The sequence below is a fragment of the Symphalangus syndactylus genome, chromosome 13 (assembly GCF_028878055.3).
Source record: "Symphalangus syndactylus isolate Jambi chromosome 13, NHGRI_mSymSyn1-v2.1_pri, whole genome shotgun sequence".
NCBI classification, from domain to species: domain Eukaryota; kingdom Metazoa; phylum Chordata; class Mammalia; order Primates; family Hylobatidae; genus Symphalangus; species Symphalangus syndactylus.
This window is the reverse complement of record NC_072435.2, coordinates 64,356,058-64,361,777: the sequence shown is the minus strand read 5'-3', so window position 1 is coordinate 64,361,777 and position 5,720 is coordinate 64,356,058.

Below are 5,720 nucleotides of genomic sequence, written 5' to 3'. Positions count from 1 at the left end.
TCTTGTAGTCTTTCATCAGTTGTACAAAGGTGGTTTCAGCTCCCAAACAAGGAAGGGATCAGTTTTAGGGAGGGACTATCATCCTTGCTTCCACATTAAACTAGAAACTAAATCCCTTCCATGGTTAGCTTCCTATGCCCAAGAATGAGTGAAGACAGCCAGTCTGTGAGGCTAGAAGCAAGATGGAGTCGGTCATGTTAGACTCCTCTTGCTGTCATAATCTTTGCAAAGGTGGTTTCATTAATCATCGGGACTCTTCATCACTGGAGATGACTCTAGATTCTTTTCAGCCCAAAGACCTGGAGAGGAATATATATAACAAACCTTATTAAACCACCCTTTTCTTCTATTCATTTCCCCATATATTTCCTTCCCACAAGTTACCACCCTTAGGAATCCCCCTTTTCCTTTGTCTTGTCAGTCTCTGCAATGTGTCAGATATATCACTGTTTGTCAAAATGCTGTGTCACCTCTTAGGTCTAACTGCTTCTCTGCCCCTTCACTTTTCTAGGAAGGCCCCTGTATATATACATGATAAACCTTTCCTCCTGCTAATCTGTTTTTTGTCAGTCTAATTTGCAGGGCCCCAGATACTGAACCTAAGAAGGTAAAGGAAAACATTTTTTTCTTCCCCCACAGTGGTATATGCATACCATGAACTATTATTACTTAGCATTTCAAAGGATGGAAATTCTGACATATGCTATACTATGCATGAACCTTGTGGACATTATGCTAAGTGAAATAAGCCAGTCACAAAAAGATGAATACTATAGAATTCCACTGGTGGGAGTGTCTAAAATAGTCAAATTTATAGGGACGGAAAGTAGAATGGTGGTTGTCAGGCACTAGGAGGAGGGGGAAATGAGAAGTTGTTGTTTAATAGCCATAGAAGTTCAGTTTTGCAAGTGAGAATGTTCTGGAGATTAGTTATCTAGGGGCCAAGGGAAAAGTTCCCCTTCTCCCTATGAAGTTTCATTGAACAATCAACTCACAAAAGGCAGACTAATAGGCGAAATAACATACAAATGCATTTAATGTGTACATGGGAACCTTCAGAATGAAGACAGGGGAAAGTGCACATTTTTATGCTTAGGTTCAAAAAGTATGCAGAACCATGTAGAAATATGACCGGACAAAAGGGTATGATCTAACTTTAACAGATGGAGTGAGGAAACCCAGCAAGGCCTGTCTGTCTAGATTCTTCTTGGCCTCTCTGAGCAGCATTTCTTCCTTCTGAGTATGGGACCCTTTCTGGAATGGGGGTCTTATGACCTACAGTCAAACAAGGTAGGTCCGATCATTTCCTTATGACCAGTTTTTATACAGAATGTAAACCAAAAGTATCTGAGACAGGTCCCAATCAATGTAGAAAGTTTATTTTGCCAAGGTTAAGGACACACCCATGACACAGCTTCAAGAGGCCCTGCCTATGTGCCTAAGGTGGTCAGGCCACGACTTTGTTTTACACATTTTAGGGAAACATGAGACATCAATCAATACATGTAAGATGTACATTGGTTTGGTCCAGAAAGGTGGGGAAACTCAAAGTGGGGACTTCCAGATCATAGGGAAATTTAAAGATTTTCTGATTGGCAATTGGTGGGAAGAGTTATTATCAATAGAAAGGAATGTCTGGGTTATGATAAAGGATTGTGGAGATGAAGGTTTTATCGTGCAGATTAAGCCTTCAGAGAGAACAGATTGTAAATGTTTCTTTTCACACTTAAGGAGACTGTTCTATCAATAATTCTAAAAGGAAGAGGGTATAATGAGGCATGTCTGGCTCCCCCTTCCCATCATGACCTGAACTTGTTTTTCAGGTTAACTTTGGGATGCCCTTGCCAAGAGGAGGAGTCCATTCAGATGGTTGGAGTACTTAGAATTTTATTTTTGGTTTACAAGAAAGGTGGATGAAAAGTTTGATAATATTTTTAGGTTTTATAGCTGGCTTTTGGGAAAAGGGGTTCTGGTTTCTAGGACCCATCTGGGGAAGAGGGATTCTAGTTTCTATGGCTGCCCTGGGGAAGAGTGGGACTGAGAGACAGGAGGCGAGCAGGAGAAGGTCAGAGAAAACCTTTTGCTTCTCAGGCTGCTTCTGAGGCCTTCATTTTAGGGTATTGTTTTCCATGTCCCAACAGTGACACAACAGTGTGAATGTACTTAAGACTACTGAACTGTAGGTTTAAAAATGGTTATGATGGTAAATTTTGTGTTATATGTATATCACCACAATTTCTTTTTTTTTTTTGAGACAGTGTCTCGCTCTGTTGCCTAGGCTGGAGTGCTGTGGCGCTATCTTGGCTCACTGCAAGCTCTGCCTCCTGGGTTCACTCCATTCTCCTGCCTCAGCCTCCCGAGTAGCTGGGACTACAGGCACCTGCCACCACGCCCGGCTAATTTTTTGTATTTTTAGTAGAGACGGGGTTTCACCGTGTTAGCCAGGATGGTCTCGATCTCCTGACCTCGTGATCCGCCCGCCTCGGCCTCCCAAAGTGCTGGGATTACAGGCATGAGCCACCGCACCCAGCCATTATTACCACAATTTTTTAAAACCTATTTTAAAAGGACCACGAAACACTTTAAACATTAAAAATAATCAAATATTTTTAAATTGCTCATTTAAATATACTTATGATGGATTTTCAACCTACACAGTTGTTGCTGGGTTTTTTGTTGTTGTTTGTTTGTCTGTTTGTTTGTTTATTTAGTAGAGATGGGATTTCACCCTGTTGGCCAGGCTGGTCTCGAACTCCTGACCTCAAGTCATCCACCTGCCTCTGCCTCCCAAAGTGCTGGGATTACAGGTGTGAGCCACCATGCCTGGCCCATTCAACTTATATAGTTGTTTTTAAAATGAAAAATACATAAGCCAAGCACAGTGTTGCACACCTGTAGTCCTGATTACTCAGAGGTTGAGGTGGGAAGATTGCTTGAGCCCAGGAGTTCAAGGTCAACCTGGGCAACATAGTGAAACCTCTTCTCTAAAATAAAATATATGTAATAAAAAATTTAGGCTGGGCACTGTGTCTTGCATCTGTAATCCCAGCACTCTGGGAGACCCAAGGCAGGTGGACCACTTGAGCCCGGGAGTTCAAGACCAGCCTGGGCAACATGGCAAAACTTCCATCTTTACAAAAAACACAAAATTAGCCAGGCATCGTGGCATGTACCTGCAGTCCCAGCTACTTGGGAGGCTAAGGCAGGAGGATCGCTTGAGCTCACTGGAGGTTGCAGTGAGCTGAGATCACACCACTGCACTCCAGACTGGGTGACAGAGCAAGACTCTGTCTCAAAAAAAATTTTTTTAAGACTATAGGTATTTTCATTATTTTTCTCATGACTCTTCTCATCCTTCTGATATTTGTACCTCAATCCTCAGACCACTGTCCCTGTCCATTCTATTTGGGTAACAACCAGTAAGTGAACATTAACAAATTTCCTAGTTTTTACTGGGGACGACAGTCCCCAATGCTAAGTTGCATCACCTTTTACCTGCCTGACTGGTATACTAAAAAATCAACTCTCAGTTGTTATAGGTAATCATCATGATTAATAGAAAATACGTTACTCTTTTCACCTGTTCTGCAGATAGGACAAAGTAGGTGCAGAATGGTTAATTCACCTGAACGAGTCATAGCAAAGGTCTCAAATGAGGGCTTATGCAGGGTCAGCTCTCTGGGCTTGAGACCTGTACAGTCACATAGGTCGCCACATTTAGAGGAGCTCCATGCTTGTTTAATGTTCTGCTGTTATCATCTTGACATTTTTAATATATATATATATATTTTAACAAAAGGCCCCATATTTTCATTTTGCACTGGGCCCTGCGAATTATCTAGCTGGTCCAGGACTTAGGTCACTGATCTCAAAATATGATGTTCTAGGCTCAGCAGTGGGAAGGGTCGTACAAGTAAAGAAGCATTATCCCTTTTATTCAAGATTCAGCGTAGCTATTTTATACACAATGGTCATACTGATTTTGCTGTAGAGCACTGCAATACTAACAATAGAATCCACCATTTAAAGGGAAGCTAGAGCGCTCAATAGTTACATCCAAGTTTCAGAGAGAAATCCCCACAAAGACGGATATAATTTTCTCATAAATATTTACAAGTTTTAAATAGTTGGATGTTAGTCACCCCATTTATCTTGGTGTTTCCTTGTGAATGAAGCCCATCCAACGTCGATATCGTATTGAGAAAAATCTGTGAAGCTAATGCAGAAAGAAGAATCAAGAGTGCCAAAAATAAAGGTTTCCATCCTGAGCCAAAGAATGAATCACTTGTGCATTCATATGTTATAGAAAATGTGATTCCTTTTTTCCAGTTTTACAAGGCCAACACCTATCAGCAACACAAATTCTGACTTTTACTGACTTAGACTAGGTCTCAAAAACCATAAAAAGGCCATTCATGGAAATGAACAAAGAATGTATTTGTATCTTTATCTGAGAAGTCATGCCAGAATCCCTTTCAAATCAGCAGGGTAACATTTGCTTTTACATTTGTATGTTTTAGTGAGTTTTATAAACCCTGAAGCTAACCTATTTTTCTTGTAAAGTAGGGAAGCAAACTGATTTTGGGAGAGATGCCTGGGGATATAGCAGAGCTGAAATGTTTGTGCCTTGTTTATTAAACATGATCATCCTCACCAGAAATTACCATAGCATCAGGTTTCCCAGAAGGTTCTGAGGGCCAGAGTTTGTGCTTCACTTCTTCCTTATTCCTAAGGCATCTAACACGATGCTAGCATGTGGGAAGTACCCAGCAAACCCTCTCTTCACTCTCTCTCCAATTTTGGCCTCTCGTGGGAAAGCCCCCTCCTTGCCCATGATGTTTCACCCACATCTGTCTTGACTGGGCAATGGCCCCATGCAGCCAACTTTTCATATTCTCTCTTTCACGCTTTCATTATAATGTATTTGTCCTTGGTCCCACTACCTTTGATTTCTAAAATAAAAATGATTTGAAAACTAACTCAGTCTTATGTTTTGAAGAATTAACAACATAGCACAAGACCTCTGTTCTCCTTTAGATAATTTTTTTTTTTACAATAACAATGATATTTTAAGGCAGTGGCCAATGGAATGAATCTAAAAGTTGAAATGTCTTATTAGGCAATGGGGATTTTGAAACACTTCTGAGTCTCATCATTTAGGTTGCAGTCTATGGAGAGGACTGGCTCTTTCTAAAAGATATTCATTCATTCATTTAATCATCAAACATATCCTGAAGACTTACTCTGTGCCAGGGACTGCTGTGGGTGCTGGGATGCAACACTGAACAGGATGACCAGGGCCCTATTCTCATGGCACTTACATTCTGAGGTGGCAGGAATATATAAATAAGGAGAAAATATGTAATAATAGTAAATGGTATGACGAAGATAAGACAGAGATGTGCAAGGAAATGACAGCTGGGGTGCAGGAACTGGGAGCTACATCTAAGTGGTCAAAGGTCTCTCAAAGAGGATGGCATTGAAGTTGAAACCCGAATAAGAAGGAACCAGACATGGGACAACTTCGGAGAAGAATGTGTCTGGCACAGGGCAGAGCTTGTGCAAAGGCCCTCGGGTGAGAGGCAGATCTGTGTGTTCGGGGCATGTGTGGCTATAATGTAATGTTACCAAGGGAGGAGAGGCAGGCGGGGCTAGTTCATGTGGGTCTCAGGGGCCAGGAAGGAAGAGGCTTGGGGTTTGATTCTGAGTGTGACTAGAAG